This window comes from Ambystoma mexicanum, chromosome 7q (genome assembly GCF_040938575.1).
Source record: "Ambystoma mexicanum isolate Mex_15411 chromosome 7q, UKY_AmexF1_1, whole genome shotgun sequence".
In the NCBI taxonomy this organism is placed as follows: domain Eukaryota; kingdom Metazoa; phylum Chordata; class Amphibia; order Caudata; family Ambystomatidae; genus Ambystoma; species Ambystoma mexicanum.
Genome location: NC_090941.1, coordinates 621,019,921 through 621,046,264, shown reverse-complemented (window position 1 = coordinate 621,046,264; position 26,344 = coordinate 621,019,921). Strand labels below are relative to the sequence as shown.

Here is a 26,344-nt window from a genome sequence, read left to right as displayed (position 1 = left end):
AATTCCAGCTTTTACAAACAGTAGCGATGTATAATATGCCAAACCGATTTTAATATACAAGATTCTATTTGTATGGTTTGAAATTGTGCTCAAGTATGTTTCATAAGCAAAACAAGTTTGGGATATTAAATAATTTGCTACCAGTGTACTGCCGATTTTGGTGTCTAATAATGATTTCAGCTGAAGCAGGGTAAACAACTCTTCGACAATTTGGGGAGAGCATGTGTTAATAGTGTCTGGATGTTCCCAATATAGAGATGAATCTAATAACCTCAAACCATTCCTTGCACTACTAAACCACTGAAGACCCTCATAACCCCCCAAATGCAGGAGGTCCAACACTGCTTCTTTAAAAATAACTAATTGTAAGTTGCTCCACAACTTGAACCAATACGTAATTTGGCATAAATGGAGTCTTTGCTTCAATTTCTGAACAGCCTAGCTCTAAGTAAGTCATCATTGGAAGAGAAAAGGGGAAGACGCAATGTGTTCAAGATAAAGATCTTTTGAATTAGAACTTCCTTTGTCTGTTTATCAAATAGTAAAATCCCAGGCAGGCTTTCGAGAAATTAATATGGACAAGACAATGAATCGTAGTTGAGTTTCTAATTAGCATATCTGGTGCTCATTTTGAAAACCAGACTAGATGTTGCTATTACGTTCAATGATGTGACCCAACACTTAACACAAATACTGTTTGTATTAGACCTGTATTAGACTTTAACCACCCCCACAACCCCACACCCCCAGTATACCAATGTAGGAAATTGCTGACCAAAGAACTATTGCGGTTAGCCCCGGGCCATAATAAAATATACTTTTGAGATGGAGTATCATATCGTTTTTGCTTTTATATTGACTTCCATCATGCCCCAAGAAAACCCATTGGGTTTCAGTTCTTTTACTGCACATTATGATTTAATAAACTTTATTTTGTAATAGGCCTACTTATAAGATGGGACCTCCCGGCACAGCTGAGACAGGAGCCACTGGTAGGTGATGTAACTCTTTACTCAGTTACTAGTTACATGCAGCTAGCCATGGGTACACTAGGGACAGAAGTAGGACAACCACATAAGGAGTCATCCACCGGCACCCTCTCTCGCAGTCCAGTCTCACTCCAACTGATACTCCCGGAACACACTACTCACAAATTTCTCACAACACTAAATATCAAGGCACTCATAACATTCTATGCTACATGTCAAACGGCGGGAAAGCATTTGCAAGTCACCACACCTACCCAAGTTCTTTGGAATAAAATAAATAGCAAATTTTACATAAGAGAAAATCCCTTGGATAGATATAAATATTCACAATGTCGAAACACTCCAATTGACAACTTTCCTTCAGTTCATTAGATGGACGTTGGTGCATGTATTGTTATTTAATGCTTTGGGGACTACAATTAACTAGGGAGCCCAGACTTAATCGAATATATAGGCAACATGCATTTCAATTCATTGATGAACTTTAAAAAGTAATGAACTAATACGTTGACCATAAATAAGAGAACACCCAAACAGGGTGACATTTTGATCTGACAATTGTGTCTCTAAACTTTCAGTGTTTAGAGAAGGCACTTCTTCCAAAGAAAACCTTCAAACAATGTATTTTGTTTAGGTTTTTCTGAGATTCTACAATCATCCTCAAAAACTGGCAGTCTTCATCAAAAATAGAGACCTCACTTATCACAGACTTATAAATAGTATCATTGTGTCATATAGAAGTTAAATGGTTAAATGAAGGCAGAATACTCTGAAAACTGTGTAGCCTTTTCCCCAGAAACTGGCCAATATATAGAGACATATAAAGAAAGAGACAAGGCAAGTACATCTCAGAAACCTATTACAGAGTTGATTGTTAATTAAAGAGTCGCCAGCATTCCATTACATGAGAAGACTTAACTTCCTTAGGCTGAAAGGTAGTAGGATTTTGACCAATATACCTTCAGAAAGGTCAAGAAAAGAGATTGCACTCTTTGAGGGGGTCTTTCTTCCATTCCATAGGCTTCCCGAACCAGGCATACCAATGAAAAATTGTTACTAGCAGAGAATCCTTTATAGTTATTGCTAAGTGAAGCTGATATCAGAAGTATGCGGTGTAGGATGGGAATGCCACCTATCTGAAACCCTCCATTTAACTTAATATAGGAAAATAATTAAATGATAGAACTCACATGCCTTGGACATCACGTAAAAGAGAATGTCAAAGTCTCTAATATTTTCAATTTGATTAACTTGGGGGAGACAGGATAGCGCAATATTTTCTCTACCCATTTCTGGTGATGAAAAGCTAATGCTCGACAGTGGCTAACTCATGACGTAATCCTTCCTGGGTAATAAACTGAGTGCCACACATGTGAGTGATAATGCTGGTAATTAGCAACACAAGCGCCCTGAAACTGGAATTTCTGTTTTATGATGGTATGGAAAAAAATGTTTGGGTACTGTTGTCATCATATTACCAACTACCTTTGTAAATTAAGTCATTTTGGAACAAAAATGTACTTAAATGGTTGACCTAATGATTAAAAACAATTGAAAATTCTCTGTGACAGCAATGACATAATGTTGGCTCATCTGTGCCATAACAGGACAGGTTCCAGCTTTTGCAAAATCAGTGAGACCCCCACCTCTCTGGGCACAACTTGTGTTATACTTTAAGTCATTTACCAATACAATCATTAATATCCAAAGTATTTGTTTTGCATGCAAAAGAATGGCAATGTAAAACATTCGAAAAAAATAACACTTATTTTAAAACACAATCTCAACGTGCATTCCAATAATTAATGCGAGAAATGATGAAGCGTGATTTTCAATTGGAAGTCACAACACTATTTTTGAAAAAAGTCAAAGATACACGTTTTACACGTTCGTGTAACCAAGCAGTATAGAACATGCTTCTGTGACACATGGAAAAAAGTAAGGCAGGAAACTGACATCATCGTGAAGAAGCTGCCACGTGATTTACCCGGCTTCTTACAATTAATGTTACTCTCTAATTATTTAAAGGGGAAAACAATGTTCGACGAAATAAAAAAACACATTTCATGGATATGTTCTGATCGCCCATGGCAATTTCCTTTTATGTCCATAAAGGTAAATTGGAAACTAGACTTGACATTTACTTTTTTTCTGATTATGCGATTTTGTGCATTCTGTCGTTTATGAAATGCATATAAAATTGAAATGTTTTCACAGATTAAGACAGCCCCACCCTTTTAGCTGACATGTGTGTGTTCACTTGGTCAGCTCAGGCAAAATAACACCACTTCGATATATCTTGTTTTTTTAATTTGCCACTTTCTGTTGCGCACCAATAAGACATTGCAGCCACTGCCCACCAAACCCCGTTTAAGCAACTAAAAAAAACCCATAGGCCGTTAATCTAGACAAGGGGCACATTTGCATTGTTCGAATACACAATCTACATGTTCAATTCTGAAGTAAATTAACAAGGTTTCCTTTCAGCTGCAGGCAATGAAGGCTCGCTCTACAGAGGGAAAAGTCCTTAATGCGGCGTTCATTCAAACCAACCGACACGCGCACACAGCAGCATTTCTACGCAGGAAACATCGCATTTCAGAGGAAAACTTCTTCTAAATAAGACTTCGAGTTTTTCTTAGATTGCAACACGCGCCGCATCACGAACATTATTTGTTGGTAACCCCTGTGGACACATAGGCAGCTACGTGTGGAAAACGTTCAGACAAGGTACAGCATATACAAGCAAGGAAACAAGTTGTCAAATGACCAACCAAGAACGTGTCAGCATGGGGCTGTCCTCTCTGTACCTGCGTTGCGGGTGAACGAACCCACGGTGTTCGGCTGTTTTCCATGAACGTAAAAAAAAAAAAAACAGGAAGAAAAGACCCGGCAGCCGAACGGATGCTCCGAGATTTCCAGCAAAGGAAACCAGGTTTGAATCCAGTAGTTCTTAAGCATGTGGCATTCCGGCTCCTCGCGCACTGCGCGCAGGGACTATGTCAACACAAGTATGCGCGTGAGAATCCCTCAGGCAGTGACAGCCTCCTGCGTGCGCCGGCCAGGTTGCGTGAAGAGAGAAAGCGGGAAGCAAAACTAAAAATACAAGATGAGCTCACGCCTAGCGATAAGCCAGGAACCGACACGCGTGCCCCAAGATCACCTGGACCACATGGGGGAAGGGAGCCAGCCGAGGCAAGAAGGACTTGCAGGAACTGTATATTCAGGGGGCGCAATCCTGCTAAATAACCATGCTTTCAAATGACCGCAGGGGATGTGGTATCTTTGCTTTCATGACCCAAAGAAATGCGCAGGTCACCTTATTCACAAAGGTGACCTGTGCATTTCTCGGGGCTGACGGGTCAGTGCAAATGATTTGCTGGCCAACCATCTTGCATGCACTGGTATCGGGTCCAACCGAAGTGAGTGTTGGGTGCACTTTTCACACCATGCACTCGTAAAGGGATTTTCACTGTAAAAAAAAGTTTAAAACTGAAATCGCGCAATTCTGCACCGTGGAAAGAAGGCCCCTGGAATGTGCTTATTCCTGACACATACATTGATGCGCTCATTGTCATGTGGGCATAATATCTCCTGGTGCAAATTACTCGATGTGCCAGATGTGCACCCCTTTATTTGCCCGAGAAAAAAAGGTTGGGGATCACACAAAGGGTTAAGTGAATTTTGGAGGGTTCTATCACAAAATAGTGGGCTAAAGGGTTTAATATTGCAAACCTCATATGGTGGCAAATTATGCTTCAGGGCTGCAATATTTTATAGTGTAATGTAGATGCTAAAAATAGGAGCACATAGCTGCACTTTCCCAATAAGCACAAATGCTAGGCGTATAAGGAAGGGATGGAGCTGAAGTTGATGAGCTATTTACCAAAAATGAAGGCGCACATGTAAACAATGCAAGATATTGTACATTTGTTCTAAGCACAAATGAGAGTGCACTAATGTTTCTACCAATTCAGGGGTGCTGTGACAAATCAACTTCCGGTGTACCAGTGGTGCAGGGGTGAACATTGGTTTCTAAACCATCAATTAGCTCCAAACCTGACACACCAGAAGTGATCTGAACAGATTGGAATAACAAGCAAATTATAAACCTCCTTGTCCAATTTTGGTAACGTGGACCGAAAGGCAGGCTTATGGTATGATATGATATTTTATTTATATTGCGCCCATAGTCAAGTCTTTCAGAGCACTACAAAGCAAGGGAGGGGAACAAGGGATGTCAAAACAATGATCTTACTAGGCCCTGGGACATTGAAAACGTGCAAGTGCAGGGGAGAGCGGAGAGGCGAGTGCAAGGCACAGGGGAGACATGGGAAGTGCTGAACACGAGATCAAACAAAAAACAGGTAGTTCGGCCAGCAGGTAGTAAGTGCAAGAATAAGGAGCAGACAACAGGAGTCTAATGAGTGCAGGAAGGGGACTGTAAGGTTGCAGATGCAGACCCAAGTGCAAGGTTTGCCAAGAGGCAGTGCAGGTATGTGGCTGGGTGGGCAGGTATCTGGGCCGAAAATCAGAGGGTAGCCAGGTGCTCAATGCCAAAGCAGACAGAGATCAGCAGGGGAGAGGAAGAGCAAAGGCAGAAGCAAAGAGGAAGGTCTTGAGGTGCTTCCGGAACGAAGATGGTTCTCCTCAAGTTTCAGAGAGGCAGGGAGGCTGTTCCAGACGGAGGCCCCAGCTGAAGAAAGAGATCTACCCCCAACTTGTTGCTTGGAGAAGCGGCTGACCCTGAGGGAGTTGGAGGTGGAGGAGTGAAGAGCTTGAGTAGGAAGGTATTTCCGAAGGGAGAGTTGAAGATATTGCGGACCCAGACCCCAGAAGGCCTTGTGGATAATGCAAAGGGTCTTGAATTTAATCCCTGCAGCCACTGGGAGCCAGTGAAGATATTTCAGGGCTGGAGAGATAAAATCCCTGGGCTTGAGGCCAAGGACAAGTCTCACAGTCCTGTTCTGGATGAGCTGCAGAGGGTGGAGAGTAGTTGTAGGCATATTTAGAAATAGGTGGTTGCAATAGTCCAGCTAAAGAGAACCAGAGCTCTAGAGACAGTGATCCTCTGGTGGGAGGAAAGGCAGAATACCTCTGAGGAGGTACAGTTGATAGTTTGACTTCTTCGAGACGGCCGAGATGTGTGGAGAAAAGGAAAACTAGTCGAAACGACCCTGAGGTTCTTAGCCTCTTAGCCACACAGGTGGGAGCAGGGAAGAGGCAAAGGGAGGCTGGCCATAGAGTGACAGGAAAAGAAGGTGCAGGTGAGTCAATGTGAAGGATCTCTGTCTTACTGGCATTAAGGCAGAGGCCGTTGGTGGCACACCACTCCTGGATTGCAGACAGACAGTCAGAGATGAGAAAGGGGAAGAGGTTGCATAGGGGAGCCTGAAAACGAGCTGAGTGTCATCCGCATAGCACTGAAAATTAGAGCAGATAGCAGCAATTAGGAGGGCGAGAGGTTCCAGGTATTTGTTGAAAAGCCAGGGAGAGAGGTTAGACCCCTGGGGAACACCACAAGTAGAGAGTGAGATAGGCGAAAGGAAAGACCCAAATTGGACCTCAGAGGGTCGGTTGGAGAGGAAGGAGATCAACCAGGCCAGGGCCTGATCAGTGATACCCAAGTTATCACAGAGGCGTTTGAGTAGGATAACATTGTTGACCGTGTCAAAGGCAGAAGAGAGATCGAGTAGGATAAGGACAGATGGGATGTTGGAGTCAAGGTTGGAGAGCAGGTCTTCACGGATGTTCATGAGAGCAGTTTCCATGCTTCTGGCTGCTCTAAAGAGTCAGACTGATGGTTGTGGAGACAACCAAGAGAATCCGTGTGAAGATTAAGCTGGGAGATGGACAGCTTTTCTAGGAGCTTGCCCAGTAAAGAAGTGATAGAGATTGGCCGATAGTTAGCCGGGCAGGAGGGGTCGGCTGTTGGTTTCTTGAGAAGAGGGTGCACAAGAGAGTGCTTTAGCAGGGAGGGGAAGGGTCCAGAGGTGAAGGATTGGTTGCAGAATTCGTCTAGGGCAGGAGCAAGGGTGTCAATATGGTCCTTGATGGTTTTGGACGAGCAGGGGAGAACCTGTTTTGATGAGACATTCATAGATCAGACTTCTCTTGAAATCTCATCGGGGGAGAACAGAGGAAAGGAAGAGAAGGAGGGAGGAGGGGTGGCTGCAGGGGGGCCCAAGGTAGAGGAGAGAGAGGAGGGAAGAGGGGGAGAGGACGAGAGGGTGGACAGGATATCCTGGGTTTTAGAGATGAAATGAGAGGCCATGGCTGTGCAGAGGGCCTGGGAGGGGAAAGGAGAGGTAGAGACTGCAGCAGGATTGGATAGCTCATTGCAGATTTTAAAGAGTTCAGCTGAGTTGTTGGATGCTGCAGAGACACAGGCTTGAATATGGGCTCTCTTCTTAGTGCGGACAGAGCGCCGGTATTGCCTTTGGAGCAGGCAGCAGGCCAGTTTGTCAAAGGGTGCACAAGAAGCCCGCCATTTCCTCTCAGCTACCCTACACTTGTGTTTAAGGGTAACTAGGTCAGAGTTGTAACAAGAGTTGCACTTGGCTTTGGGCTTCAAGTGGATCCTCATGACAGGGGCAAGAACATCAAGCGTATCAGAGACAGTAGAGTGAAGCTTGGACAGGGCATTGTCAGGATGGGAGTCAGCCACAGGTGGAGGAGGGGAGAGAAAGTGGTAGCGAAAACCTCAACTGACACATGCTTCATGGGCCAGATGACCGAGAAGGTAGGTGGCAGTGTCGGAATAGGCTTGGCCTGCTGGGTAGAGAGGGAGAGATGGGAGGAGAGGAGAAAGTGATCAGTCCAAGAGAGAGGAGCAGTGAGCGGGTTAGAGAGGGGGAGGTCAGAGGAGATGAGAACATCCAAAGTGTGTCCTGCAGAGTGAGACTTGCAGCTTATCGCCAAAATGTTGTGAATCGTTGGTTAGTTGCACACAGAGAAAATACAATTATTACCGAATGATAAAAGGGACTGTCCAGTCAAGGTTGTATCAAAAATATATACTTTACTTGTATCACAACAGACATTTCTAGCAACACTATGAAATACAACCCACCCTGTAAAGGAATGTAGAGGACAGAGAGTTTCAAAGATGTATACGGGATGCACTCTGGATACTGACAGGAGGGTAGTCAGTATAGTTAATAACCACAATACTTTAAGGTTACTTGGCTTCAGCACAAAAGGAGCAATGGGTCTTAATATGTCTCTAAGGGCCTTCCGGGATTGACCATGGGGACAGAACCACAATGTTTCTTGTGCTGTACATGTTCTTGGTGCTCGACAGGGTCAAGCCGGCTTCAGAGCGCTTTACACGCTCTGTGAGTGAGTTCAAGATGGAATTTATGGGTATCAGGGGGCAAGATGGTTCGACAAGCAAAGCTGGACGAACCACTGAAGACTGGGCTACACAGCGACTTGGGGTAAGGAATCATTGTCTCAGTGCTGATCAGTGGTTCTGAAGCACTGGTTGAGACTTCTCGATGTCCTTAAGTGACTGCGGCTTGACAATGGTCAATGTTGCAGTCAGTCGCAGCTTGAGGAACTCGACAGGCTTGAAAACGTCCTTTAAGGCAGACAGCGGTAGATGCTTGTCGAGGCACGTCTCCCAGCTGTGGAGTATGTTGCAGGCAGCTGCCTTGTCCTTTGTGGTAGGTTCAGAGATCATCTGACACTTCCTAACTAGGAATCCTGCTGTAGAGCCAAGCAGGGCACACTGTGTGCTGGCTGGGTACTGGTTCTGCAGTGGCTAAAGGGGCCTCTGAGTTCTGGATCTCCCTCTGTTCCCTGGGAGATGTTTAGAGGAGGGACCTTGATTTCCTCTTTGGAAATCGTGGCCTTCTTTTATTGGCAGAAGATGCAAGGCAGACTGTACCTTCAGCCAGGGTGCAAAGTTCAGTTTTTCCTTGGTACTTCTGGTGAAGTTGTCAGATAATCTGCCGAAAGAGGGGCTCAGCCCTCTTTTAAAGCCAAGTGATCCGCAGTGATTGGTGTAGGCTAGGCCTACATTAGTTAACCAATCTTGGGGTCCATAACAACAATCTACTGTATGCAGGAGGTCATAGCCAAAGAGCTTTGCAACAGGAAAGATAAAGGGGTGAAAACATGTGATAGTAAGTCCCACCCCTCTTCCTGTCTGTTTTTGATCAAAAGGACTCTCTGGTTAATGGATCTCTCTGTGGTTCCTGATTAAAGCGGCAGGTCTCCCTTGAAGCCGCAGTGAGACCAGACTCTCTGGCTCCTCCAAACCACATTCTAGTACCTTATGAATTGGGTCCCCCTACCGGGGTGGCCTACTGTAAACACACAGTGCGAGATATGACATCTTACTGTCATTGATACTGAGGGCAGGAGCAGATTTCCGGTTGGCACAGTTACATATGAAAGATTGTTGGGTTTCACGTCTCCTTTGTTAACCTCTGCAGCCAGGCCCCATGTGGGCCTGTGCGAAGTAGCCTCTAATTGGTATATTAATCACTTCCACCAGCTGCAGGGCCTAATAAAAGAGCAATGTGGATCCATGGAGCCTTTGTTAGTTAATCAGGCTAGTCATGGCAGGGGGAAGCGTAGTCCTCCCCCTTTCTGGAGATGACATAGTGTACTCCTGGCTGTCACAGTCTAACTAAGTATGACAGGGCAAACTGTGCGTGTAGGCTGTGTCCACCCAGAGTACACAGCTCTATGCGTTTGTCGTGGTGTGATATAGGAAAATATGTGTGGATTAGCCTGTTGGTCTACCATCATTCCATTTAATTCAACATTTCCAAAAGCCCAGGTGAGCGCATGCCCACCATGCAGATGGTCGAATTACTCACATGCTCACCAGCCTCAACATTTGAACCGCCACCCTTTTGAGTGTCTGCTTCATCATCTAGGTAAAAGTACTGGCTTGGGCCTTCTGCATTTCCATGTGGGGAGCCTGGCTTGTGCTGGATGTCCATATCTAATCCCTGTAGGGATATGGCCTAGTGCAAAACCTTAGGGTTCTCCCCTTGCATGCCCATTAACTGTCTAAGAGGCCTGTGGTCTGTTTGGATAGTAAAGTGTGCTCTAGAACCTTGAAGCATCTCATGTGCTGGATGGAGTTACCAATAATGATCTTGGATCCAAATAACCGGACAGACTCAAAGAATAGGGCAAAGTACTACTTTATTATCCACATGAAATAAAGTAGGGCAATCTGGCGAACATCAATAAATAGTTCACGCATTCACATCCAAATGTCATTATACAAAGGTTTTATACCTGAAGATCTGACTTATAGATCCACCAAACTGGTGTAAAACCAACGAATTTCACAAGGAAAAACACAGGACGGCAGTTGTAAGACCTGCGGAGCACACAGCCTGAAGAGCGAACAAAATTGGAGAGAGCCGACGACAGTAGGAGGGCCAGAGCGGCCACAGCGCCAGGCACAAAATGCTGGGTGCACTACGTCGATGAGGACGGGACTCCCCACCGAGACGGAGGCTCAGATGGAACATCAAGACAGCGGGCGTGAGAGGGGACGGCCAGCGGAGTGCAGAGATAACGCAGCCAAAGGGAGGATTGCCCAGCTGTGGTCCCGGCGTGCCTATCTCATAGCGGAGCGACTGAGGGAGACCGCACCCCGCAAGGCAGGGCCATCTTAAGCTTTTTTGGGGCCCTGGGCATGGACATCTTTGGGGCCCCCCTCAATCAAACCAAAGGAATTAAGTGATCAAGTATATCTGGTGGCCCTGCCCCCCCCCACCGTGAGCAAAACCCCGCCCCGCAGCATTAAAAATAAGCATGTTTACTCCCTTTGAGTCCCACTACCCTCTTCATTCTTACTCTAATCAGATTGATAAACAAGTAGCATTTGAAGGCCAACATTAGCAATCTACAAGAGGTTATTTCTGTTCTAGTATATAAACAGGATACTTTTTATCAATAGCATCCGGGAAGGTATGCAGCCTGTAGTATTAATGCAGGACTGTATTTAAACAGTACATGTAACCCAGAATAGGCAGAGAGCTCAATGTAGCTGCCTCAGAGAATGCAAAAGTGTTCAATCATGGATAGAGTAGACCAATTGATAGGAAGGAGAAAGCTACACATGCCATAGCATGGATAGTGGAGGCAGATTAGAAGCTACCAGGAAGGTGCCTCTATCCAGACAGACTGAGATTAGAAGTGGGACATGGTTTTCAAATAGCATTGCCATTAGAGATCAAGGGAACAAGGGCCTGTGGTATCAATGCTCACAATTATAGTGGAAGCAACCCTATAGCCAGTGAAACCATGAGTGAGGCTTTTTATGAAGATCATACCCTGAGAAGGAAACTGGCAACACTGAGAGGTTAGGCAATACAAGATTAAATGAGATGCCCAAGATCACATATTGCTTAAGGGGTGAAGCTGTTTTACTGCATGGTAAGAGCTGGGAAAGAAAGTGTTCAAATGCAGAAATTGCAGAGTTGGCACACATCCCAATCTCATTTTATAAAACTGACTTGCAAAGTACACAAATCACATTTACAAACCTGAAATTTTTTAAAACCAAAATATTACAGAAGGGTGTTATGCAAAATGGGAATGATCCTAGCTACATTCTATCCATCATCAAGGTAAGTATATAAGTACCAGCATACCAATCGATGTGATTTAACAGATTTAATCTAGGTATGTCTTTTGTACTTTTAAGCTTTAAATACTTCCAAAACAATGGCTTGTGAAATTGTCATTCATAAACGTGCAGAAAAACCTTTGACTTTTATACAAAAAGCAAAAAGTTGTTTGTGTCAAACAAACAGACCTTAAAATATGCTTGCCCAATGCCTACACCATCTGGTCTGCTCTCTCCTGTCTACCACCCCTTCCACTCAAATGGCCTACATAAGAAGAAAGATCAAGAAAGATCATTTAGCTAAATGATGCCACCAGCATGCAAGAAGGCAAACCTCACAAAGACAGCACAGTAATGCAAGATATATATGATTTGATCAGGATCACTATCGTCTGCTGGCAAAGCCAGGATACAAGCATGAACACTTTGGTTCCACAGTCTTTTATTCACCTCTTGGACTAATCGTTTATGCTCATCTTTGGAGGGGATTGCCTAGGTTTTAGAACGCCCGGTCGGAACAAACCAATTTCTAGACCTTTACCATACGAATGACATCTTAGTTTTTATAGCAACCCCTTTGGTGCAGGAACATTGCTGATAATAGCACCTCTTATGCTGCAAAACCAAGTACGTATCGTATGCAGGTAGGTTTATAAACTTCAGATATAGGAAAGGTTCAGCCAGACTTGCTGCAATGTGCTCTTCTAATCTTGCATATGAACAAACATCTCTGCAATGCGTGCTTAACACACTGAGCTGACATCTGAACCATTGTGGCATTCAATTTATCAATATGGATTTCAACTTTAGCTATTGCGCATGATCAGCATAATTCCCACAAGAAGGAAAGAATGCTACAGAAGTTGTGCAGTACGGAACATACAAACTATGTATTCCACAGTGAACAAAGAAAGCATTACATGATTAATTGATCAAGGCAGAATGTACTTGTCAAACTAGACAGACAATAGGTTTAGCGCCTCAGGAGCATGCCATAAAATCTCCTGCCGTGTGCTATTTAAGTCTGGTGAACAATCGAATCTTACTTTAGATCAGGCAGCCTTGTGGGGGGTCCCCCTCCAAGGTGGGGTCCCTGGGCACGTGCCTGCTTTGACCTCCCATAAAGACGTCTCTGCCGCAAGAGGAGGAGGCGAACCAGCCAGCGGGGTGACCAAGCCTGTATGGGCGGCGAGCGGGGAGTGCAGCTCGCCAAAGTCTGAGGTGCTGCGGGTCCGGAAGAGAGCCCGGCAGTAACAGGAGACGGAGAGGTCAGGCACTTCCCTGCAGTGGATGAGAGGCGGCTTCAATCCGAAGCGGAAGAACGAAGAGTGGACGGGGAACAAAAACTCTACCCAGGGTTGGCACTGAAGCTAGACAGCCCCGCTGCAGGTACGCTGGGCTGAGTGAGGACACACCGAGGCCCACCCGGGGTTCACACAGACAGGAGGAGTCTGGAAGGATACCCGACCCACGACGCAAAGAGCAGGGGGGCGAACACTCCCAACAAAGGCATAGGTAGACCCCGCCTCAAGGAAGCCCTGGCTCGACCCGTGACAACACGCCAGGACGGCGGCACATAGGGAGAGCAACGGGCAGCAGAGGGACCCCCCAGGCAGATCGTGAGGGGGACGCTGAGCTCCAACTGCGACAGTACAGTCAGAGAGTGCTTGAAACTTAATGGGCAGGCCCCGCCTGGGCGAACGCAAGGTGACGGACATGAGAAGAACATAGTGCGGCGCTGGGAGGCAATCGCACTAACTGAAACTGGACCACCAACACAGGCAGGACGATCCCAGAGCCTCCAGCAACACAGCCACCCGCATAAGACAGCGGCCAGAGCACAGAGGACCCAGAGGTGGAGGCAGCCCAAGAGGGTGAGCTGTGCCTGACCCCCTGCTATAAAGTAGACTATTAAAGGAACCAATAGGGGCACAATTAGACCGCCAGGAGTCACGTGGGATAAGCCCAGGGAACCCCATACTACAACATAAGGGGCACCACAAACTCTGAGGCACGGCGCAACCCAAAAGGCGCAAACTAAAACATGAGAGGACGCCCCCATGCGCATACAGTGCCAATAGCAGGAACACAGCGGTGCAGGTGCGACCACCTGTGTATAGGGCAAATAAAAGAGGTAGAGCGTATTTATCGAACAGATGACAATATACATGGGAGGCCACAACCCATTGATTGGTTACAAAGTAAACATCACTGGGGAGACTCACAAACGCAGGACCCAAGAAGCACCCACATGCAACAGGGAATACAGGGCCTCGAGGTGAATAGCACTGGGACAGCAAAGGCCCTTCAGCGAGAGAAGAGAGCGCACTGACTGTGAGGGAGGCAGTCCAGAGACATACTACCCACACCTAACACTAGAGAAGAGGAGGCCCAGACATAAGACACAGGCAGAGGACATAAACATGCCAGACAAACAGAAAGGAGGAAAACCAGTATGCAGTCTTTCGCCCGCAAGAACGAGGACACACAGCCCGTGGCAACAGAAGCAGCCACAACCTCGACCACGTCAAACCCCACGCAAGGAGAGATCAGACAAGTGGAAAGCAGCATTCTGGAGGTCATAGAAGCACTTAAAGCATCAATAGAGGGCAAGTTAGATGCAGTGATTGTAGATGCCGGGCTCCTTAGACAGGGCACAAGGAATCTAGAGGAGAGAGTGACGACGGTGGAGCAACAGGTGCAAAGTAACACGGCGAACGTGACCACCTACCGATCCCAAATGTCAGAGGTGCTGGATAGGATTCGTACGCTGGAAAGCAGAGCTGAAGATGCAGAAGGGAGAGCTTGACGCAACAATGTGCGCATAGTGGGGCTGCCGGACGGGGGGGCAGAGACCCCACGAACTACATAGAGACCCTACTGCTGCAGGAGGTAGGAGCAGGGAATTTATCCCAAGGCTTCGGAGTGGAGAGGGCGCACAGAGCCCCAACCAGGAGACCCCGTCCGGGGGCACCCCCAAGACCTATGATCGCAAAGATCACTTTAAAGAAAGGGAGAAGATTTTGACATTCTCGAGGGAGGGCGGGGTGATAACAAGAAATGGCGCCAGAGTAACCATCTACCCAGACTACACAGCGCTCGTGCAAAGACAACGGGAGCAGTTTTGGCCGACTAAGGAGCACCTTCGGGTGGCGGGTGTGAGATTCATGCTATTATACCCGGCCAAACTGAAAGCGTTGCACAAAGAGAGGTCACACATCTTCGAGACTACAGCTGATGCCCAGGAGTGGATTGAGCAACAAGGGATCCCACAACTGATGGAGGGAAATGGGAGAAACAGGAATGCACCTCAATGAAGCACGAAGCAAGAAAGGACAAACAGTATACTTTGCTGAGACTCGGGCCAGTAGCCCAACAGGCAGGAGCTTCCACAATATTTGAGCAGACCGCAGATATCACAAGTACTTACCAGAGGAGTGGAACTGGGGGACACACCTTGAGGTAACATGAAGAAGCGAAACAAACAGCAGAGCAATATCACAGAGATCTGAACCAGTAGTAGGAAGCAAGAGTTCACAGTTTCCGGGAGCAGGCTGCCAAGACCCACAGATGGGACCCCAAGGAAAGACAGAACTTGTGATGCCAGTTTCAAGGAATCACGTTGCAGCGAGTGTGCCCACAAAAAAGGGGGCGGCACCTGGGAAGCACAGAGACCGAGCAGGGGGAGGGTGGCTGGGCGATTGTTTATAGTTGTAGTAGATGTGTGGTTAGGGTTATTAGGGGAAGGCACGAGTGGAGGAGGACATAGCTAATGACAAAGGCACGGCAGAGGCAAAGCTGGAGAGCAACGGGAGCCACGTCCGATCACAGTGAATCAAAGGGGTGCACCAGGGAGGGGGGGGCAGCAAAGATCAGATGCAGGAGAAGACGGACAAGATGTACAGGGACCAAAACCACCCTAACGGGTGGAGGAAAGCGCGCGCGGGGCCAGATACACAAAGCATCAGACGAACCATGACCTACCAGCCCATGGGAAAGGGTGGGCTGCCGGACACAGTGAGCAAATGGGCCAAGAAGTGGTGAATGTAGTCTCATGGAATGTCAGGGGACAAAACCCCTACGTCAAGAGGGTAAGGGTATACGCCTGGCTCAATAGGTCAAAGGTTCACATTGCAATGCTGCAAGAGACATATTTGATGGCTGAGAAACAGGCCAAAGTAGCCAAGAAGTGGTGAGGCCAAATGTATAGTTCCACGTACTCTGACTACGCGAGGGGAAAACAAGAGAGGGATGCAGAAGGCAGGATATTGATCATCCAGGGAATGCTGGAGAACCGGGAGGTGTGCATGGTGAATACATATGCCCCCAACCACAAAGCCACAGAGTTCTTCAGGACACTCACGCCCCGTCTGGCCCCATATAGGACAGCATAGTTAGGTAAGATTTGCATAGAACTGTTCAATCTTCCTTTCCTGGTTCAACCCCAGAACTTATTTGCTTTATTAGTGGGATATTTTACATTAAATACCTCAGTGAGTGGGAACCTTTTTCCACCCTCACATAATCTTTAACTCTTTTTATGGGTGTAATTTTTAAGACTCTCCATAGTGTCTTTTTAAAGTTATCATCTTTCACAAATTATTGGCACTAAGTGCCTGTTGTTGCTGGGTTGCCCTAGGGGCTCCCCTTTTAACTTTATTGTGCTTACCTTAAGTAAACTATAGTTCCCAAGGGTAAAAAGGATCTTTGGATCCCTTTTACATTTTGTTAAGTGAAATCAGCACACCCCACCTTATGTGGAGTGCTGGGGAGATACAATGGGCCTCATTACACGGTAGGCGGTAAGGGTTTAACGGTACTGGTATTTTACCGGTACCGGTAAACCCTTACCGCCTTACTACGAGGTTCCTTTGCGGGTTGGAGAATTTAACGCCTGCTTTTTGCAGGCGTTAAAAACCAACCCGCAAAGGGACCAGGGAGCTAATTACGGTACCTTCAGCGGGAAGCTACTACCAGCTGTTTTTTTTATCCTAAATCTAGGTATCTGGAGGCAGTAGGAATAGGCCGCTCTAGTGGGATGGGTCAATGTTTTTCTGACTATTCTCTGCGTGAGGTAGGGTGGGGCTGCATTATTAAGGCACTTGAAGCCATTAGCAAGGCTATTTTCAGTGAAATCCTATCTCAAATTTTTAGCCAGTGATATTCTCTTCTCATGTTGGATATATGTCCTTTAGTAGGAAGGTTCAGGGCTGTTCTCAGGGCGTTATTTTGCAATATATGCATTTTGTCGTTAATGTATTTATTAGCTCCTGAGTACAAGGCATTGCAATAGTCTAGTTTGGAGAGTATTAGGGCATTAGTGAGAATAATGCAGCTGGCTTGTGTTAAGAACACTCGGCATGCCCTAATAAGTTTGCAGGTATAGGGAGTGGATGATGCTAGAGAGTTTACCTGTTTTTTTAAAGTTAAGGTAGAATCTAAGTAAAACCCTAGCGTTTTAACTTCTTTAGCTACAGTTATTATATTGCCGTCGATGTTAAACGCAAAGTAGCTAGGGTCAAGTTTCTTTAGGTTGGTGATAGACCCGAGGAGCATGATCTCTGTTTTGTAATCATTCAGGCAGAGGCCATGGGTTGCCATCCATGCCTGAATGATAAGGTATATTTCATTTACCAAGGCTATATCAGAGACAGAATTGCCCGAAAGGGGAATGAGGATCTCGGTGTCGTCTGCATAATTAGTGTAGGTGACATCCAGTCTGTCCAATTTGTCAAATAAAGGCTTGGTAAAAATATTATACATAGTTGGCGAGACGCAAGAACCTTGGGGTACACCACATGCTGTTTTGATAGGGTCCGCTGAGGCCGATGTGGAGAAAACTCTCATTGTTCTATTGTCTAGAAATGACTGGACCCAGGCTATAGCCTCACCTGAGAAGTGGGCGGCCGAGGCCAGGTGTTCGCACAAAACTTCGCACAAAACTACGTGTTCCACCAGGTCAAAGGCCGCCGACAGGTCAAGGAGGAGCAGCATGGTAGTGTTTCTCTTGTCGTTGAGCTCGTCAATTTGTGTCTTGAGATCAATTAAGGCCGTCTCTGTGCCATGTCGTGGTCTGAAACCGGACTGGCGGGATCCTAGGAGTTGGTTGGTTTCAAGATAATGCTGGATTTGTAAGTAGGCCACTCTATCTATAATCTTGAGAAGGAAGGGTACCATGGTGATAGGCTTGTAGTTGGTAGGGATGGAGTGGTCTAGGGTTTGTTTCTTAAGGAGGGGTAATACCCAAGACTCTTTTAAGTTACTTGGGACGGTATTAGTAGAAAAGGAGGCGTTAATTAGTTTAGTGATAAAGGGGGCTAGGTCCCTTGCAGCATCCTTAATTAGTTGGGCAGGGCAGTTGTCACCCTTACAATTGGAGGGCTGTAGGGATGCGATAATTTTTCCAGTTTCCTGGATGGATACTTTGGCAAATTTGAAGGGGGCTGGGCGTAGCGTGTCTTTAGTAGGGCTGGTGGGTAGTGTTTCGCTAGGGGGCAAGGAAGCTTTTTTTTTGGCAATTTTAAGTTGGAGTGTTGTTATTTTATTGGCTAGGGCATCCTGGATACTGGTGCACCATTGTTTGTCTTTGGGGGTATTGTCCGGGGGAGGTATTGGAGATCCCAATTCTTTAAGGATAACAAACAGTTCCTTGGTGTTGGAGTTGGCATTAGATATTCTCTCATTAAATAGTTCTTTTTTTGTTCATAAGATTTCTTTTTTGTATTTGTTAGCAAAATGTTTAAGTTGCATTTTATTTTCGTCAGAGGGGGAATGTCGGCATAGGGATTCCAGTTTCCTTTTTTGTAGTCTTAATTCTTTAAGGTGGTGGGTGAACCAAGCATTTTCGGTGTGACTGTTGTTTACTCTTGCGTGGCTTGAGAAGAGCAATTCGGTCCAGAGCCTTGGTCATACTATTATTGTAGGTCTCCACAAGGAGATGTCGATCAAGATTATTTGGGAGGGCATTAATGGTAGGAAGGAGGAGTGGCAAGAGATTGTCAGGTGTGATGTTTTTTTTTGCTCTGGTAGGGAGGGGGTGTGCCATGACTTTTTTTGCTGTTTGTTTATCTAGGATTAGATCGAAATCAATTAAATGGTGGTCTGTCCATTGTTAAGGGGTAATTTTGGTGACGTATGTAGGGCAATTCAAGGTGGCCACCCAGTCAAGAGTTCTTCCTTTATCGTGTGTTGGACTGAGGACTTTTTGAGTTAGGCACGTGTTCAGCAAGCATAGTCGCTATAGATTGGGCTTGTTTGTCCTCTAGGTCATTGAATCCTAGGTTGAAGTCCCCTAGTATTAGTAGTTGGGATGAGTCTTTTATGTTGTTGGCTAGAAGGCAGGATAGGTCCTCTTCGAAGGTGCCGATGGGGCCGGGAGGCCTATATATTAGGTAAATAGATTGGGTGCTACAATCAGAGATGGGCAGTTTGGTGGTGAGTAGTTCACATGATTTGAGAGGGGGTTGAAATAGAGGTCTTAGAGCAAGGTTAGCTTTGGCCATAATGGCTAGCCCGCCTCCTCTGTCTCTCGGTCTATCCACTCTGATTAGTTGGTAGTTTTCTAGTATAGATAAGCATAGCGCTGGGCCTGCAGCTTCGTGCAGCCAGGACTCTGTATCAGCCAGGAGGTCGAGGTCATTGGAGGATAAGATGTCAGCTATTTCTGTTGCATGGGCCACTATGGACCTGGCATTGATTAAGGCTCCAGATATCATGGTTGTAGTAGTTTTCCTTTGGGATAAATGTGGATTGCATTACATTGATTATTGATATACTTTGTGTCCAAAGGAAACCATCCAGTAGGTTTAGTTTAGCCAAGGTAAAGTGTACTTATTGTATTTTACTTAAAACCCAACACCATGGCCTTTTTTTAGGCCTGAGGACTACTCTTATGCTGCAATGCAAAATGTGGTCACAATGTGTAAAGAGAAGGTCCTCAATTTTAAAGGAAGTAAGCTTGACTTATTACAAAGGTTATGGGACCATATGCATGGTGTCAGTGAACCTATGTCCACTTCTAACAATATTGCTGGGAGTGAGGATGATGAGGGTTCAGACAGCTGTCCAAACCCCTCAGAGGAGGAATATGAGGGTTCTGATGAGGAGGATGTTAGTTCACCCCATTCTCCATTTCCTACCTCTACCTTACTTCCTATCATGCACCCTGGAATGTCTCTGGAACTGCATAAAAGACAACTCCTGTGGAAACACAATTTGAAGATCTGAGAAAGTGAGAAAAAGCATAACATGTCTGTAAAAGACAGGTTTCTGGATCCTTCTTCTTTTTCAGGGTCTTCTGAGTCTGCAGGTTCCCGGTTCCCAGAATTGGTGAGTCAGTATGATATAAAGTGTGACATTGTTGTATGGCTGAAAACCTTTGACCTCACTTGTAAAAGGTTTGGTCTGTGTGAGAGTAATAGAATACCCTGGGTTCTTTTTAGACTTCCCAAGAGAGACTACCAAGTGCTCTTGGATTTGCATGAAGTAGAAAGACGTAACTGGGATAGGGTAAAAGATGCTCTCATAGATAGATATAAGAAGGAAGCTTCTCCATATGTAAACCGCTTAAGGGGCTCTGAGAATAAAGGTAGGTCAAAACGTGCTATATCCTCATCCCTTAATAAATCTGTCAACACTGAGTATAGCAGAAAAGCTGTAGCCTTTGGCTCAGCTGAGTCCTCTTGTAATAAGACTGAGGCTCTTAAACGTGAAGTAAGCGAGGTCCCCTTAGGAGACCCCTCCTTAGAGATAAAAGGCATTTACTGCCACTCTAAAGGGCACTTGGGTGTAGCACCCATAACTTCAAATAAGGTTAAAGCCCCTAGGCCCACAAAGCTAGAGGTCACTCCTGTGACCCCACCTTTAGCTGCTGCTACAGTGCTAGAGCCTCTAGAAAAACCACATGTAGTGGAAGTGGTTCAACTAGTTCCCAGAAACTTGAAAACTTCTGTCCTAGTACCAATATGGTGTAATACCATTAACTAGGTCACTGGCGTGATCCCACCTTCAGTTAACACTGAGGCGCAAAACCTCTTGAAAACCCACCTAGTGTGGAAGTGTTTCACCCTGTGGATATAAACTTAAATGTTCCTGTCCAATATATAACACTGTGTAAAAACTCTGTTGAATTCACTGATTTGACTCTGCCTTCAGGTGTGCCTGAGGTAGAAAGTCCCTCTGAAATCTCACAGACAGTAGAGTCTCGGCCCACTGCTGTGGAGGCAATTCCTAGGGCTGACAATAACCTTAGTGTTCATGTCACGTGTATGTCAGTTAAACCTGTAGTGGCTGAACCAGTGGAAAACCCACTTACAGTGGAAGTGGTTCCTTAAACTCTAAACATGGATACACCTGAAAACCCACTTATAATGGAGGTGATCCAGATGGTTGTGAAAAGCTTAGGTGTTTTTAACAAACCTAAGAGGGCAAGGAGTTTATTTGACCCCAAGGTAGGAATTGAGTTTTCTCCTTTAGTTCAGAGTGCCCAGAATGAAACTTCCAGGCCTGAAAAACTGAAAACCAAAAAGAGTTATAAGAAACCTAGAATAGCTTTCTTAGTAGGCCTTCTAATAAAAAGCCTTTGACTCCAATAACTCTTACAGGAGAGATGGATAGGTGTTCTGACAAGGATAGGGTCCCTGTTTGAAGAGACCACTCTAAACCTGTGGGATCCTCTAGAGAGAATCCTACTGAAAGTCCTAATGTTAGTAGGGAAACCTCTAACAAAGGCAAATCTAAAACTAGAATAATAGGGAAATGGGAGCTCAAACCATGCTCTGCCATGTCAGTTCCATCCCTAAAGTCTTTGACCCACACTGCTTCTGAGGAATAGGTGGATAGACAAGTTGGAAACCTAACCAGGCCTTTGAGGACTGGTAACCATCAAAGCTGGTGGAAATCCAGAAAAGATATGTCAAAGGCTAAACCCCTTGACATTGTGGGCTCTTCTGCTTAAGACCCCCTGGTAAATGCTAGTGTTAGAAGGGAAACCCCTAACCAAGGTAAAAACAGATCCTTTATAGTGTTTCAGTGTTTCTTTGGATTATGTGTGTGTCCATTTCACTTGTACTGATTTTACAGCTCTCTCTCTCTCCTAAAACGAGCCTGGCTGCTCTGTCTACACTATCACATACTCAGGTGGTACAGCCTTGTACTAGGAGTGGAGTCTTGTACTGCCTCAGTTGAATCGTTTTACTAAGCCCTTAGTTGGACTTCAGAAAAACTGTCCTAACAAGCATCGATCATCTGGGCAGGGGATTTCAACTGCACACTGGACCCTCGGCTGGACAGATCGGATACCAAGCACAAGAAACCAGCGCCGCCAGCCAGAGCGTTGTGGAAGATATTGGATCAGCTGGAGTTGGAGGATGTCTGTAGGAAGGTACACGGGGGTGCTAGGGGATACACACATTATAGTGCCCTGCACGGGACATTCACCCAAATTGACTACCTATTCACGTGCAAGGAGACACTGGCGGAATTCACCGGGGCACACATTCACGCACGAACGCTTTCTGACTATGCCCCATTAGCGGGGTCTTGGACACACACATACAGAAGAGCCCCTATACCCACATGGCGAATGAGGTCTTAGGCATGGATGGATGGGGAATTCCAGTAGTACATGCAGATTATGATAGACAACTATTTGGATCATAATGCGGTGACTGTGGAGAGCGCAGGAATGGTTTGGGAAGCCCTTAAGGTGGTAGTCAGAGGGGCGGCAATGGGAAAAACTGGAGGCCTCAGGGGTGAAGTACTAGCCGAACTGGACGAAGTAGAAAGGGAGGTAGCACGGGCAGAAGCAAGAGTGGGTAAGGTGGGTGAAGAAGCGGGGGATCTCATGACCTTGTTGCAGAAGTGCACAACGATTTAGGCGGTACTGGGAAAGCTGGATTACGGGAAATATATACAGCAGCTACACGCAGAGGGAGATAAGCACAGCAGGCTACTAGCCTGGCTGACCAGATAAGAGGGTAAACGGGAACCGATAAATGCAATTAAAGACGAGCAAGGGGAGAAGATCAGGACCCAAGAAGCTATCAACCTGGTTTTCTCGAGATTGTATGAGGAACTGTACTCCAGGGTCCAGGAGGCAGAGGAGGGAGACATAGCAGAGGCCCTGGCGGAACTGACAGAGGAGCAAAGCCAAATGCTAGATGCACCCCTCACAGTGGAAGAATTGTCGGTGGTCATAATTGGGCTTCCGACAGGCAAGAAGTACAAGGACAGCCTAGCCCGAGACTGTTGGAAACGCTAGAGGAGACGTACGAGAGGGGACGGCTCCCTAGAAGTATGTCGGAGTCCATAATCGTACAGATACTAAAACCAGGGAAACCGTCTCTATAGTGTGGCTCTTACAGACCAATCTCCCTGATAAATCAAGATTCCAAAATCCTGACAGCGGCTCTGGCTAACCGGCTTAAAAGGGTCATACCCACGCTGGTACATCCAGACCAAACGGGATACGTACCGGGAAGGCATACAAGGTGGAATCTCCGCAGACTCCACCATGTCATAGACAGTACAAATCTGAGAAGGGGGAATGTGCAGTGGCATCACTAGATGCCATCATGGTGTTTGATTCAGGGAACTGGGACTGGCTCCTGGGAGTTCTCGTCCATTTCGGGATAGGGGAAGGGTTCCTACGTTGGATTAAGCTCCTATATAAAGATCCAAGGGGCAGGGTGTAGATGGGGAGGCACGTCTCAGAGGAATGGAGCATTTCACAGGGTACGAAGCAGGATGCCCATTGTCCCTGATGTTGTATATCTTAGCCCTAGAACCATTGCTGATTTCCTAAGGGCAGAGAACAGGGACACTGGAATAGACATAGACGGGGAAGTACATCAAATATCAATTTACGCAGATGACATGTTGCTCTATGTCCAGAGCCCACAAACGTATCTGCCAGAACTGCTCGAAGTCCTGGGAGCATTCAGCAGGCTTTCAGGAATTACTATTAACAAGGGAAAATCCTCGCTGTTCCGGACCTGAGAGGAATGACCCCAACCCAGCTACCGGACCTGGGCCTCACGTGGACCCCACACACTTTCAGATATCTGGGAGTGAACATTCACCATGACACCAGAGAAATGTACGAGGCAAATACACAGGCAGACCTAGACAACACAGAGAGGGCCATATGGTTTTGGAGTACGCTGCCATTAGGGATGATAGGGAGGGCGGCCTTACTGAAGATGACGGTGCTAGCACGTCTCCTATATTATTTTCCTAACATCCCTTACAGCATTCCTGGGTCATTCTTCAAACAACTACACGCCAAGGCACGGGAGTTCCTGTGGGGACGAGGGAGAAATAGGGTGGCACTGAACACACTGCAGAGGGACTATGAATTCAAGGGGGGCATTAGACTCCCGGACTTCGAATGATACTATTTGGCGGGCTAACTCCAGTTCGTAGTACAGTGGCTCGGAGAATACGCATCTATAGATTCAATACTCTTTCAGCAGCAGTACTACCTGAGAGAGGTCCTATGGCTAGACAAAGCCGCAGCAAAAACACTCCCGAATATGGGCATGGACCTATGAAAAAGGGCGTGGAGAATCCAAGGTATAAAAGACCCTTGCTCTAGACAAATCCCTTTGGTGGGATTAGAAAATGCCTGCATCATGAATCTTGCAACGTATAGAACGCAGTGGGAAGACAAAGGCCCAAATAGGGGACCTGTGGCAAGGCAGACATTGGGTGGAGTTTCAAACCATGGTAGAAGAGCAGGGCATGCAGAATGGCCAATTCATATTGTACAAAAACATGGTCCGAAACGATACGGAAAAAATGGGAGACCATACCGGAGGCAGAAGACGCAGGAGGGACACTAGATGTATGGTATGATGTCTCGGAGAGGGGGCACACTGTGTCCAGACTCTATGAACAACTACTAGGTGCCACCAACACGAGAGTCCTGCAAGCACGAGTTAAATGGGAGGAAGAACTCCAGAAACCCTTCTCGGATGAGGAATGGAGCAGAGTCCTTCGGTATGCCAAGAAAGACTCTAGGAACGCAAGGTTCAGGCAGATGCAGCTCTACCTCATACACAGAGCATATCTGATGCCTAAAAGAATGTCGAACATGGGGAGCAGACAGACCCGGAGCTGCTCGCGCTGCGCAACAGAGCAGGCGGACATGTTGCATATGTTCTGGTCATGCCCGAGGATAAAGCACTTTTGGGGCACTATCAAGGAAAAAGCATCGACGGGAGGAATCCAAATGCAAGCATGGACACCAGAGTCTTATCTGCTGGGACTGTTCCCAAGAGGGGGTGAGCAGAGAACACACCTTGCAAAAATGAAAGACCTGATGACGATATTGGCAAAACGTTGCATAGCAATGGCGTGGAACACAAATACGGGATCCTCCACAGAGAGGTGGTGGGAGGAGCTGCAGAAATGGGCAACAGCGGAAACATCAGTGTGGACAAGGGGGACGCAAAGGGGGGAAGGCGACAGCGGGGCCAAGGTACTGACGTGTAATACCCTTGTGCAAGACCGGTTCGGAAGAGGAGAAAGAGACAGTACGGGTGAACCTAGAGGCTCAGACGAGGATTAAACGGACAACGCAGGGGGCCCAACAACGGGAGGCGAAAGGTCCCCACCCGCACCCAAGAGAACCTACAGAGTAGTAGACAAGCATTATGGACTGAGGAGGAGGAGGAGGCCTTGCTGTGATACGAGCAAATAAGAAGATCATAACGCTAAGCGAAAGTGCCAATAGAAATGTGATGTGTGTTGTTGTTATCTGTTTGTTTTGTGTTGAAAATGCAAATAAAATGGTTTAAAAAATAAAAAAAAAGGTTGTATACCTTAATATACATCATCTATGATGTCATCCTATGTGGCAAACTGTAAAACCTATCGAAGGGACAGATTTGTTAAGGGAACATATGAACCTATAACATGTATAAGTGTTCATAACTTCATTGGCTACCCCTTATCTCGCGGTCACGCCTTGAACCACCTCTAAATATGTATAATACTGATTGTAGTGGAAAATGACAGCGGGTTGGTCTTTGCAACATTTTGTAGCATGTTGCTACATAGACCGTCTGATTGGTTGGCATGCTTTCCCAACCTTGGAATTTCGGCTCATTAGCAGCACATAAGCAAAATGAAACTCAGGTGCCGAGATCAATGTCAGACTACTCCCCACTTTCCCAATTAGTCCATCATCTCTCATCGGTCATGCCTCAAGCCGAGGCTTCTCCTTTGAAGTTGAACTCAATGCCTGTTTTCTGTTCTGGGACATTCAAGGGAATGTAGGCACACCATTATCTTTGTTTGGGCTTAATGAATAGCCATTGTTTTTGACTTCTGAATCACGTGTGAGGAGACCACAAATGTGTCCGTCTCTACCTTCTATTTGCTGCTATTTAATTCAGTTGAGCTGGGTGTCATTACCCTTATTGGCCTCTGGAGACCTGCTCACTCCATCCTGCATAGGTTTTCCACATCTTTAATTGTCTAATACTTGATCTTGCAGATGTTTTCTTCTTTGTTTCATCTAAGACAAATATGTCTTATGTACATGGCTTAACCTTTTAACTCCCCTTGTGCCTAGCAATTATTAATTGAAGTAGCATCCTTGAACCCAGGCTAAAAGACTCCTCTTTATTCCTCACAAAAAGCTGTTTTCCAGCATCTCCTGACTCTGCATCCCTGGTCTGTCTCTGAGGTAGCTTGATTGGTTTTAACATGAGCCTGACATCCATTTTTCCATCGTGGCTGCTCTAGC

General features: G+C 46.1%; 1 protein-coding gene across 1 annotated transcript in view; it reads right to left on the bottom strand.

Annotated features, from left to right (window-relative positions):
• LOC138528066 (uncharacterized) overlaps positions 1–3,974 on the bottom strand; it is a 473,456-nt gene extending 469,482 nt beyond the window's left edge. Inside the window, exon 1 of the mRNA XM_069639512.1 lies at positions 3,800–3,974. The gene's annotated coding sequence lies outside the window, so the exon portion shown is untranslated. The remainder of the gene's footprint in view (positions 1–3,799) is intronic.
• Between the last annotated feature and the right edge of the window lie 22,370 nt (positions 3,975–26,344).